Source organism: Myotis myotis, unplaced genomic scaffold (genome assembly GCF_014108235.1).
Source record: "Myotis myotis isolate mMyoMyo1 unplaced genomic scaffold, mMyoMyo1.p scaffold_m19_p_6, whole genome shotgun sequence".
NCBI lineage: Eukaryota > Metazoa > Chordata > Mammalia > Chiroptera > Vespertilionidae > Myotis > Myotis myotis.
The window spans coordinates 21533124-21547321 of NW_023416368.1; positions in this window are offsets into that span (position 1 = coordinate 21533124).

A 14198-nucleotide genomic window follows, 5' to 3' on the forward strand; every position below is an offset into this window, starting at 1 on the left:
ACGTCACGTAGCAACGTCTGGCTTCCTCTCCCTAGCACAGTGATGGCGAACCTTTTTGAGCTCGGCGTGTCAGCATTTTGAAAAACCCTAACTTAACTCTGGTGCCGTGTCACATATAGAAATTTTTTGATATTTGCAACCATAGTAAAACAAAGACTTATATTTTTGATATTTATTTTAAATATTTAAATGCCATTTAACAAAGAAAAATCAACCAAAAAAATGAGTTCACATGTCACCTCTGACACGCGTGTCATAGGTTCGCCATCACTGCCCTAGCAGTTTCTTCAGCCCAGGAACCCGACTTGCTTGATAGCAGGTGCAAACACTTTACACTGTAACCAAATGTCTGTGAAGCGTTTTCCCATGCTTCATCTCATATGATCCTCACAGAAGTCCTGGAGTAGGTAGATAGGACACTCAATGGAATCCTATTTTCTTTTCATTAGCTGGAAAATGGAGATATAGAAAGCTTAGAAACTTGACCGGACTGAAAAGAAGAAATGGTGGACCTTGAAAATGATTTCCGGTTTCCTCACTGTGCAGAATATAGTCAAACACTGCTGCAGTTAAATATTTTACCCTTTGTTCTCCCTGTGTGATCTACAATAATAATCTGCTTCATGTTAATATTTACTGCTGTGTTGCTGACAATTACCTGAAAGAGAAGTTGGGGTGCTTTACTGGACTGGATAAAGTTCAGGTAAATCAGAAAGCAGGCCTAATAAGCAAGTTTATTCTATATATATAAAAAGTTAAGTTGACTCGACCACGCGCGATACATATAAAGCTCTTGCTGGCACCAATCGCACATGTCTATTTCCATCTGTCATTGTCGATCGTGAATTTGGTTGACATTTCTATTATAGAGAAAGGGTGAATACAGTGGGGCCTTGACTTACGAGTTTAATTCGTTCCGTGACGGAGCTCGTAACTCAAATTACTCGTATGTCAAATCATAAAGTGAATGAGTGAGACATGTGATGCTGGGCTGATGTTGTGGCGTTCACTGTGACGTTTGCTGCACCAACTAGCGGTGGGGTATTCGAAGCTGGCTCATAACCCGAATTTTAGCTCGCAACTCAAAGCAAAAAATCTGCCGAGAGACGGCTTGTATCTTGAAAAACTCGTTAGTCGGGACACTCGTAAGTTAAGGCCCCACTGTAGTGATATTAAAATATTTCCTCTAATTAATTTCCTTCCAATGTGCACGAATTCGTGCACAGGGCTACTAGTCTTCTAATAATTTATAGGCCCCAAACAGAAAGAATTAAAGAGTATAATCTAGCCCTAGCTGGTTTGGCTCGGTAAATAGAGCATCGCCTGTGGACTGAAAGGTCCCAGGTTTGATTCCAGTCAAGGGCACATGGCCAGGTTGCAGGCTCGATCCCCAGTAGGGGGTGTCCAGGAAGCTGCTGATCAATGATTCTCTCTCATTATTGATGTTTCTATCTCTCTCTCCCTCTCCCTTCCTCCCTGAAATCAATAAAAAAATATATATTAAAAAAAAGAGTATAATCTATATAAAGTACTTAATACAGTACCTGACCTGAACTCTCTAAACCAGAAGGTGCCCAGCTGGGTGGCTCAGTTGGTTGGAACGTTGTCATCGGGTTTGATTCCTGGCCTGAGCACATACCTAGATTACAGATTTGATCCCCAGTCAGGCACTTACTGGAGGCAGCCAATCAATGTTTCTGTCTTTCTCTCCCTCTCTCAAATCAATGAACATATCCTCAGGTGATGATTAAAAAACAAAACACAACAACAACAACAAAAAACCAAGGGAATGCCTATCTTGGTTATTACTCACCCTTTAAAATTTTTAGCTCATCAAGAACTTCTTTACACCAATATTTTCTTCCCAAGCCTCTCCTTTTCTTTCCTGTTGGAATCACTTACAATTGCAGAGTAGAGCAAAGAAAAGTGGAGAAGAAAGAGGTAAATTGTGCCAAATGTGTACTTAGCAGAACAAAAGGGGGGCAGGGCATGAGACTAAAGAATCCAACTTGTTTTTCTGATAAGTTTTTTTAAAAAACTGCCTACCTTGCCCTAGCTGGTTTGGCTCAGTGGATAGGGTCCCAGGTCACGGTTAGATTCCCAGTCACAGCACATGCTTAATCCTGGGGGGGGGGGGGGGGGGCGTGCAGGAGGCAGCTGATCGATGATTATCTCTCATTGTTGATGTTTCTTTCTCTCTCTCCCTCTCTCTGAAATAAAAACAACTGCCTACCTACCTCTTTTAGAGTCTTGGGATCATATCTATTTTTTCATTCAACTCTGTGAAATCTACCACTCTAATTTCTACAGTAATAAAAATAGATACTAATTACTACATGCCTTAGTTCTGAAGTTTAGGAGATTCCCTCTAAGTTTACTTTGCTGGAACTCCATTACTGAATAAATGCCTCTGTTCTAGCATTCAGCTTTAAGGTCATCAAGAAGACATGACCGCCAGTTTGACCTATGAGCTGGACCTGCAATTGGAGGCTCCCCACTCCCCGCCCTGTGCACTCTGCTTGCCTTCCCTGAGCTAGATAGAAGCTGCCCAAGGACACAGTCTTGAGATAGTAATGTGGTGATGAGACTATCTAGACTGGGTACATGACTAAACTCTGTTAAGGCCTCTTATGTACATGATTGACCCCAGTTAAGGTCTTCACATAAACTTCTAAGATTTGGTGATGGGGCCTGGCCAGATAGCTCAGTTGGTTAGAATGTCATCCCAATACATCAAGGTTGGGGTTCAATCCCTAATTGGGCACATATAAGAACCAACCAATGAATGCATCAATAAGTAGAATAACAAATAAATGGGGTTTTTTCTCTCCCCCTCTCCTCCTTCCTTCTTCTCTCTCTCTCTCTCTCTCTCTCTCTCTCTCTCTCTCTCTCTCTCTCTCTCTCTAATAAATTAAAACAAATATTTGGTGGGCAGATACAGAAAATTATTCGTCTTGTAGTCATCTAAGATAAGCCTCATAAGTTTGCTTGCTTATTAAACGTGCCACCTACCAATCTGGAGTGATCTGCCTTTTTCTTCAGTCTCTCCCTGTTCTCTATGCATGGGGGCTGGTTTCAGATTACACCTCTCATTGTTGATGTTTCTATCTCTCTGGAAGAAGTTGCAACCCAACAACCTGTTACCATCATGACTTTTTAGCCCAGTTTGGGGGAACTTCTTTGCTTTTACCATAATCCTTGATTAGTTAAGTACTCCTTTGATCCCAGTGCCAGAAATCCAACTCACCCAGAAATGATAATGTCCATTAGAAGACCAAAGACCAAAGAGATCATCTCTTCCTCCAGTCCCATCGACCATACCTAACCATATCTAAACCAATCACTGACTGGCTTGCATAGATGAAGACCTAACATTGAGCCAGCCTCCCTCTGAAGCATATAATCATGTAGCCTTAACAAAATTAGAGTCTTGTTGGGAAAGAGGAAGGACAGGGGGGAATGCTGTTGAGTAGGCTGCCAAGAGTATCCTTTGCAGGAGGGAGTGGGAAATTCCAGTTAAATTGGGGAGCCCCTCAAATATTATTCTAAGTTCCCTGACTCCAGCTGTTTCCTGGGCATTTACCATTTGACTGTTCAGATTCAACTAGGCAATTCTGGCCATGCATACTAGGCTACAGAAGACGGCTAAAGTAGTAACGCCAAATGAGCATATCCACAAGATGGCAGCATTGTACAATTATTGAAAACAGGGTGGGGCCAGGTTCTTGAACATACCCCTCAGTGGCATATTCTGTGATCTATTGAGTGGATGCCTGTTTTTATAGCTTCACTTACTTGTGAAATATATGGGCAGTTTCCTTCCCCAGAAGTCTTACCGTTCTAAGATGCATGGACCAGAGAAATGAAAGAGCAGTTCATTTGAGAGTCAGAAAAACCTGAGTTCGATACAAGATATCCCCAACTCACTTAGTGCACTTGGGCAAGTTAACTAAGATCTCTGGGCCTCAGTTGTCCCATCTAAAAATTTTAAATGATGAAATTACTTTCCCCACAATATTTTTTTTATGACATAAGATGCTGTATAGCCCTGACCTGTGTGGCTCAATGGTTGGAGCATCATCTGGTGCACTGAAAGGTCACTGGTTTGATTCCCGCTTAGGGCATATCAGGATGCAGGTTTGATCCCCAGTGGTGGTAAGCCAATCAATGTTTTGCTCTCCCATCCATGTTTCTCTCTCTCTCTCTCTCTCTCTCTCTCTCTCTCTCTCCTCTCTCTCTCTCCCCCTCCCTCTCCTTCTCCCTTCCTCTCTCTAAAATCAATAAAAACATATTTTTAAATGCTGTAGAATTATTACCAATCAGGGTAGATACCATCTGAAAACTCAGTATCTTCAAGTTGATTGGAAGAAAGGTTCTGATGCCTTTAGACTTGCCTAGAATATTTGTTTCCTATGACACATCTTAAAAGCCTAGGGTGGGGACCTTCTCAGAAGGAATAATCTACATAATTCAACCAGTTGTGGTAGTATCATAGTTATTACACCTTTTGTTGTTGTTATACTTGTCTTATTTGGGCTTTGGACAGTAATTGTAAAGGTCCTACTTCAGCTAACGGCCTTTTCCCCTCCACCAGGAAGGTTAAAAAAAAGGTCACATTTGGCTTGAATTGCCTAATAATAACAGCAGTAGAGTATATTTGTACAAGGGTTATGGCTTAAACAAAGTGCTTTTAGATATCCTATTTCAACTAGGTTAGAACCTATGGCAATCAATGATTGTGTGGGACAAGAAAATACAGGCTTAGAAGGACAATAGAATTTGAAATTCTAAGCAATGAAATATTAAAAAGTATGAATTTCATATAGATTACAGGGGACGGACAGGTAAGTAGAAAGGGCCTATATCTATCATTTGCCTGGTCTACACAACAGATAAGAGGTTGTTAGGAGTTTCAGGTTCAGAGTCCAACAGGAAGTAAAAAAGGGTCTAGAAAGTCCAGGAGGTAGCTAAGGTTGTTATTAAATAGATCAGTTGGCTTCAGGATCTCAAAAGATGAGAGACAGGAGTAATTAACACTGGCAAAGCAGGAGTAAGCAGCATTGTCCAGGAGGGATGGCTGGTGGGGACAGGAGGGTAGAGGTACATAACTGAGATCAGGCAGCCAGGATCAAGGAACCAGCTAGAGAGCCAGGGACTACTGGGTTTGAGACTCACCGATGGAGGAGATGGGTGTCAGCCTTCAAAACTGTGGGAGTTCAGACATAGTACAAGGCCAGAACCCAGACCCCGACTGAGCGCCAACTTGCAGAACACGGACACTGAGAGATCAATTGAGTGGCAGATGAGCTGAGCCACTCAGTTGGAGGGGGGTGATTTACGTCGAATGTAGGTCTACTGTGGTGGTGACTGATAAGATGTTCCCTGTTCAGACCTAGCACAGCACCGGGGTCTGGATAGGACACACTAACTTCAAGGGCAAACAAGCACACATCATGGAACAGTGGTGTGGATGAGGGGGAGTTCTCAAAAACTGGTGGTGTTGGATAAGTTACCACACCGGTGCAGCTTCCTCACACACAAGATGAATATAACAGCAGCCGCTTTACCTGCTTCTCATACTGGTCATGAAGAAAACCAGTTAGTGCAGCACAAAATACTTTATGAACTGTAAAGGGCTACATAAATATAGTTTGACTTTTTTGCTTTGTGCATTGGAGCCCTACAATCCAGAGTTCCTTTTTTTTTTTTTCTTTCAATCAAACCCCTGGCTTTGTTGACTGTAGAAAGTCTTTCTGGGGTAATACAAGGCGTAGCCAGAATCAAATGCAGCAGCTATTCCATTTCCTGTGATTTCTATCACTGATTCCTGGCATTAGCATGGAGCGTTGAGAGTTAACAGGATGTGCTCTTAGGACTGGCTTTCCTCAGGAATGGCAACTCAAGCATCTTCCAAATTTAGTCTCACAAGGAAGAATAGATTAATATAGTGAGTAATAATGAGTCACAAGGAGCACAGTTTCATGCCCTTGCTAATGAACAATGCAGAGAAAGAGAACAGGGCTGAGAAAGAAAGGGGGGACAGAAATTGCAGAAACTTCAAAACACTAATAAAATCCTTCCAAATAAAAATAGCTAGCACAAATATCCCCAAATGCCACGCATCCCAGTGCATTTCCAGGAATTAATGGTTCATCTGATTAAAACAGAGATTTTAAAGTACAATTTGATTATTTAAATATTGCCAGGTCAGACAGAGTGACCAGAACAAGATAATGGGGTTGGATTGGGGAACACAGGGGAAACTCAGGAATTACATCATTTATAGTGCTTTTCAAGTCCTGGCCTTAGCAAGCTTTTCAATGAGTGCATGAACATCTATGATTTGAATTTCCTCCCTGTCAGGACATATCTCTGGCATTTAAATATTACACTGCAGAAGGTTCGCTGCAGACAAAAGAGTTAAAGCTGTAGGCATTAACTCAATGCAACTCTAAGAGGCAGGGGTGGGGCTAGTGGAAACAGTAATATAAGAAGAGAAAAACTAGCTTTGCTTGATTTTCACTATTAAATCTTATTCCTTGCCAAGAATAAGACTGTTGAAAAGTAAAATCATTTCACACTTTTTCTCTATGAGAATAAGCAAGGATTTTTTTTTTTTTTTTTTTTAAGACTAACAAGGACCATGGAAGAGATGGGTGTCAGCCTTCAAAATTGTGGAGTTCAGACTCAGCTGTAAGACAGGACCCAGACCTGACTAATCACCAAGTTGCAGAATATAGGCACTGAGAGATAATTTTTAAGTGAGGCTCCTCCCTCACCTCCAGAGAGAGCTGTACCTAAAACTAAGATACCATTGTAGCTGGCCTTCTGTATCTCCGTTCTTCATTCACATCCGTGAATTCAAACATATCAAATATATTGGGGGAGGGGATGTTACGTTGTTGCTGAAACATACTACTGTATGTAGTTAGGCCTACAATGGTCATCTGTACTGAACAAGTACAGACCTTGTTTTCTTATCATTATTCCCTAAACAATACAGTATAACAACTATTTACACAGCATTTACATTGTAGTAGGTATAAGTAACATAAAGATGACTTAAGGTATATGAGTGGTTGTACATAGGTTATATGCAAATATTACACCACTTCATATAAGAAAATTGAGCATCTGTGGACGTTGGTGTCCTTGGGAGTCCTGAAACTGTTGGCAGCGATCGGGACCAGATATTAGACTTCCGTCCTTGAGTTTGGCTAAGAAAATAATCCAGAGCCAAGGAACTCAAATACAAGTGAAAGTTTATCTAGAAAGTCACAATGTTGAAGTGAGCCAGGGAAGAAGTGAGCCAATTAGGCTGCCTGGACTCAGGAAGCAAGTCGCAGAGGCAAAAGAAGGGTCCTTGGAGCTTAGGAGAAAGAAAGGCAAGGAAAATGCGCCTGGGGAAGGAGAGGGAGAAAGATCCCAGCGTGGTCCAGAGAGAGCTCTAGCCTGGAGAAAGAAGGTGGTGGGGAAAGGTATGTGCCAGAGAGAGACCTCTGTCTTGTGGACGAAAAGGGGCCACATGCTGACTAGCTCAGGGAAGGCCTTCCTGGTGGCCTTGCAAACTCAGAGACCTAAAGTAACCACAAGAATAGTCTAAAATTAAAACTTTTTAATTAAAAGCAATTTATGGCAAGTAGTCATGTCCTAGGCCAGTATCTTCCCTGACAAAGGTCAATCTTTATTTTAACTGAGCCTGTCTATTGTCTTTTTTATTTTTTTAATATATTTTTATTGATTTCAGATAAGAAGGGGGAGAGAGAGAAAGAGAGATTGAAAGAGAATAGAATCATTGATAGGCTGCACCGAGCCTGCAACCCGGGCATGTGCCCTTGACCAGAATCGAACCTGGGACCCTTCAGTCCCCCGACACTCTATCCACTGAGCCAAACCAGCTAGGGCTGTCTATTGTCTTTTTGCATCTACAATAACATATCGTTGGAATGTCAAAGTAATTTTTCTTTTACTGGACCCCTCAAAGCACAGGCACCGCTCTGCAGAGACCACAAATCCCCTCATTGAAGTATGTGTCTATCATTTTACTTTTCACCCAACCCCAGAGGTTCCCCCCTCGCCCCCCCCTGCTTTGCTTTCTCTCGCTTCCCTAATCTGGTGATATCCAGTGGATTTCATGTAACCCACCTACATCTCCTCTTTTGATTGTAGTTATAAAACAAGTGCAAAACTGCCATTCTCCAGAGCATTATCTCAATCGGTTGAGATTCTGCTTCCCAGCATTTGCCGACAGTTTGGCCCAAACAAACTCACAAAAAATTCTTCACAGGTTTGAATGTTTCTTACGCGTCTTGAGGGTTTTTATCTGGCGGTCCCAGGGGAGGATCTCAATAGAATATTCATCAGCTTTCCAGGTGTGTCCTTTCAGGGTCCTGGTCTCCGACTGGTAGGTGCCGGGGCAGGGGGTCATTTGTCATGGCAGCCGGTCCTGCTGGCAGCCAGTCCTATGGCAGCCATGGCATTGCCCTGCCTGGCCTTGCTGCATTTCTGGGTCTGGAGCTGAAACACAATTGGCATCTAGATGTTATCTTTAAGGCTTAACGCTTAAGGGAGTGCTAGTGCAAGTATGGAAGTAGTAGGAGGCTATTCTCCGGGACCAGCTATATGAAAGGTGTGTGTGTGGGGGGGGGGGGGGGGTGTCTAAATCACATGACCAGCGGTATGCTAGGGGAGGAAAGGTCACCCTGGAGGAGACATCTCACCTTGTAATTGTCCCTTGCTAGGTATGGGACCTCCCATACTGGTCATGTCTAACTGCCTACTACAGAGCCAACATCCCCTTACCCCCCGTGGCTACTGAGGGATGACTGTATTGCCTTTCTTAAATATTTTTAGAAGGTATTTCCCAATTCTTTCTAATTTGGGAGTCCAGAGTATAGAAGTCATCTTCAGTAAATAGCATAATATTTTTTAATATGTTCTTTTTGCATTGAGTTTAGTGAGAGCAAGGGAGGACAGACAGAGATCAATAGACTGCCTCTGGCATGCCCCCTACTGGGGATCCCGCATCCTGGACATGTGCCCTGACCAGGAATTGAACAGATGACAAGTTCATGGGTCATGGCTCAAACACTGAGCCACACTGGCCAGGCATTAGCACAATATTTTTAAAGCTAGAATCTGACTTCTTTTTTAAAAGATTACAACTCTGAAGTCTAGAAAAATATTTAAGGTAGAGTTGTTACTGGTAAGGGGACCTAGCCCTAAATGGGTTTGCCTAGGGCCAGCGGGTAGTGTGTGGGTTCTTAATTTCCTGCAGAAAATTTCACAACATGAGTCCAGGTGAGTTTTAGAGGACATTAAAGCTGGGGACAGTGAAACAAGAAAGGGCTGGGGGCACATCAATTGGTTGCCTCCCAAACTTGCCCTGACCAAGGCAGGGGATCGAGCCTGCAACCGAGGTGTTGCCCTTGATCAGGAATCATACCACAACCCTTAGGTCAGTGGGCCAATGCTCTAACCACTGAGAAAACCGGCCAGGGCTATTCTCTTAACTTCATGTGTCCTTGGGTATGGTTGGCAAATGGCACTAATTAGATTTCTGCTATCTCCCTGAGTAGGGTGATTTAAGCTATTTACCCTCTAGTTGGGGAGAAGTGTAAATCATTTATTCTTAAACTAGAGGCCCAGTGCACAAATTCGTGCACGGGTGGGGTCTCTCTGAGTGGCCTGCAGGGATCGGGCCAAAACCCACAGTCCAACGCCGCCTGCAGCTCCTACCTGCCGCTTCCACTCCTGCTCATCCCAGCCCCACTGTGCCTGCTGTGGGCTCTTGCCCAATCAGTCCCAATCAGGAGAGGCTCCAGCTGCCACAGCAGCGCTCACCAGCCACAAGCCCTGCGTCTGGCGCCCTCCCAAGAGGAGTGGCCTGCAGGATCGAGCTGAAACTGGCTCTCTGACATTCCCCGAGGGATCCTGGATTGAGAGGGCGCAGGACAGGCTGAGGGACCCCACCGGTGCATGATTGGGCCGGGGAGGGACTGTGGGAGGGCTCCAGGGTGTGTCTGGCCCATCTCACTCAGTCGCGACTGCCAGACCCCAGCAGCAAGCTAACCTACTGGTTGGAGCATCTGCCCCTTGGTGGTCAGTGCACGTCATAGCAACTGGTCAACCAGTTGATTGTCCCCTGATGGTCAGTGCACCTCATAGCAAGTTGAGCAGCCTTAGCATATCATTAGCATATTACGCTTTGATTGGTTATTTGGTTATTCTGCCATTCGGTCTATTTGCATATTACCCTTTTATTATATAGGAGGATGTCCCTGGTTTAGGGAACACAGGGATTTTCTAGATGACTGCACACTGCTGTTTAACTATCTGGTCTCAGTTTCCCTATTCCACTTGTCCTGTTATATTGGCCTCAGTCACAACTAAAATTCAGATTTCTTGACTACTTAGGTCAGCATATACAGTATTTCCTTACACCATTTAACCTAGCCCTTAAATACCCAAATAAAAAGATACTTTGGTTTCTCCTCTCCCACCCCAAACTATTTTTTTAAAATAAAATAAATTTTCACTACTCTTGTATTGTTTCCATGGCTCTTGCTTAAAGTTAGGAAAACTTCCTGATTTTCTACTACTCTAAATGTAGATGGCAACATTTTATTTGTAAACAAAAGGTAGAAAAGGACACATTCTCATTTAACAAAGTACACTGAAATGCCTAACTCAAAAATGTAAACTATTTCTGTAGTAAAGCCTGGGTTAATCTGTTTGGAACAGTGACAAGTTGAATTCTTCCCCATCTCTAAGACCTTGCACATTTATTTCTTGAGCTCATGCAAAACATGGGAGATTTGAACATATATGAGATTATTTTGTTTTCATACTTGATTAAATATATTCTTGATTTTGAGGGTCCTTTGACCTCTTACAGGAAACTAATCCCTCCACTCTTCCCCTCACCATCTCCCCTCCTTCAACTAAATCGAAATGTCTATAAAACACAATTGTTTCACCAATGGCCAAGCCAACAAATGTGTCTTGTTAGCTGCGTCCATAAAAGGGACATTCTCAATTGTATGAGCACATCACAAACCACAGACTTGCAAAATTCTTGAGATTTTGAAATGTGTGGGGAAGGGAATAGGAGAGTTGCAAAGAGCTCTTCTAAGTTTATTGGGTTTTACAACAATGGGTGGCCGGAGAAAATCTAACAACCACTTTTAAGAAAGTGAAGGGTTAGAATTTAAATTTGAAGATAAATTTAAGAAAGGAGTAAATGGGATAACACATGAACATAGTTTTATCCATCACAAACTGTATCAAAACAGAACCAGAAGTTGTTTTTTATTATACAAGGGGCTTTAAGACCAGTAGCATTTCCAGAAATATACCTTAACCAATTAATTTTGGATATGAGCAAAGATTTACTACAGGAATATTCATTAAAGCATTGTTTATACTACTAGCAAAAGTTTGAAAATAACTGCAATACTAAATTGGGATTGGTTAAATGTTGTTCCATCAATACAATACATATTTAATATATACACATTAAAAATGGTATTTTGGAAGATTATTTACTCATGGGAACATGACTCAAACAAATCACTAAATGAAAAAAACAAGTCTCAAAACTGAATGTGCACTATGATTACTTGTTGCAAGTTTTAAGAAATAAAATCAAATATATGTATACATACATATACATACAACATACACACGAGACGCACAGAAAAAAGACTGTACATTTATATAACACAAAATGTTAACATTTGTTATCTCTAAGAGATTTTTAAAAATATATATATTATTGATTTTTTACAGAAAGGAAGGAGAGGGATAGATGCTGGAAGCCGGTCCACCCTTGCTGCTTGACGCAGTCGCTGCAGGGAAGAAACATCTGCACAGCTTATGTTTCAAGGGACCTGGCGTATATGACATATGTTTGCTCCCCCTCTTAAACGCTATGTGTTTTAACCAGGACCACCTCCCAGAGAAAGGTTGTTTCCCCAGGTTAGGGGTTAACAGGACTAAGGAAGAGAATAAATCAGTAAATCCCCCTAGTGTTACAGAAATACCATGTACTACTTATGAAGAACTTGGACTAAGACTGTTGGCAATAAATTTGGGACTTGATGGGCCCACATCCCCAGGGGTCTGCCCACCAGGGAAAGCACCAAAGCCTATAGCCCTGGAGACCCACTGACACAGGGCAGTCCCAGGTAAGGCAAGCAGTGAGGCTGGGAGGACATAACCTTGACTGGGGAGGATAATCTCCTTCAGTCACTTCCTCGTAGCCTATCAGTAGAGCAGTGACCTTGGAATAGCCCTTGTAATGGAACACAGAAATTAACCTAGACAAGATTAAAATCAACAGAACTAGATAGAGACCGGATTTTTGGCTAAGGTCAGATAAGAAACAAGGAATTGTAGAACCTGACCCAAAACATACCATGATGTAATTATAGAGGCATGCTTATGGGATCAAATAGTATATAGATGTAATAGGACAATAAAGAGAGAACCTGGCTATGATGACCAACTGAACACTGTCTCCCTGTCATTCCTTCTTCGCCGACTCTGTCCACACCTTTGGGAACCCCTGGACCTGCTGGGGCTGGACCCCAGCAGATAGAGAGTTAGAAACATCGATCAGCTGCCTCCTGCACACCCCCTACTGGGGATGTGCCCTCAACCAAGGTACATGCCTTTGACCGGACTCGAACCTGGGACTCTTCAGTCCGAAGGCTGACGCTCCATCCACTGAGCCAAACCAGTTAGGGCTCTAAGAGATTTTTGTTTTCTTTTTTCTGATTTACTTAAAATTTTCAAGTGAATATTTGTCACTTTTATAAGGAAAAGAATAGTGAATATTATATACATATATATATATATGATTATTAAAAGATCATTGAGTAGCATACACATGGAATTTATTCATCTTTAGAGTCTTGAAGCCTTATGGGTCAAAAGTATAAGTTCAAATAAAATTGATTGAAATAAATGTATGGTTAATGGCCGAAACCGGTTTGGCTCAGTGGATAGAGCGTTGGCCTGCGGACTGAAGGGTCCCGGGTTCGATTCCGGTCAAGGGGCATGTACCTTGGTTGCGGGCACATCCCCAGTGGGGAGTGTGCAGGAGGCAGCTGGTCGATGTTTCTCTCTCATCGATGTTTCTAACTATCTCTCTCCTTTCCTCTCTGTAAAAACTCAATAAAATATATATTTTTAAAAAAATTTATGGTTAATGACAACATAAAAAGAAATGTTCATGGAATATCTCAAATGTGTTTGAAGTTGCTGTCATAGATAGAGTCCACTTTCACAAAACCTGAATCACAGCAGAGGGTGGAAGGAACTGAAACAAGAAAGGGACACAGAAATTGCTGTCATAGTCAATGACTGGAAAACAGGCTGAATGGATTATCACTGACCCAGACGGACATTTCTGATGTTCTCATGTTTTCTATCACTCCACTAACTTATCTGATAACCGATCATACACGAGGCTGTGTTAACAGTTAACACCTGAAACAGTGACATATTCTAAGGCATTCCATTTTTCCTACTTATTTGCAACAAACAACTCTAGAAATTGGCAGGCTGCCCTTGTGTTACATTTTCCTTCTTACAACATCCATCTATACTTCTTGTGCTTGTCCTTATCATTTTACTCAAAACATACTCTGGTTACAGTGACCTTTTCTAAGGTAAACACTAGGGCTTAAAAATTTTTTTTCAATTCATCTTGACCTCTTTATGAACATAGAAGTATTCACTGTGCCATGACTGTCCCCATTTGCATCCTACCCTTTCCTTTTTATCTTTCTTCCTGTTAGAGGTTGGGGGTTCTAGTCCTTTCTTTGCCTCTAATAGCATCTGTATGATCTTGGGCAAGCCACTTTTGTCCTAGTAGGGCATAATTGATATGTGGAAATTCTAAAGCATTTAAAAATATAATTATTGAGCCGTGATTGGTTTGGCTCAGTGGATAGAGCGTCGGCCTGCGGACTGAGAGGTCCCGGGTTCGATTCAGGTCAGGGGCATGTACCTTGGTTGCGGGCACATCCCCAGTAGGAGGTATGCAGGAGGCAGCTGGTCGATGTTTCTCTCTCATCGATGTTTCTAAATCTCTATTCCTCTCCCTTCCTCTCTGTGAAAAATCAGTGAAATATATTTAAAAAATATATATGATTATTGAACTAGATGTGATATCTCCCTCGAAGTCTAAC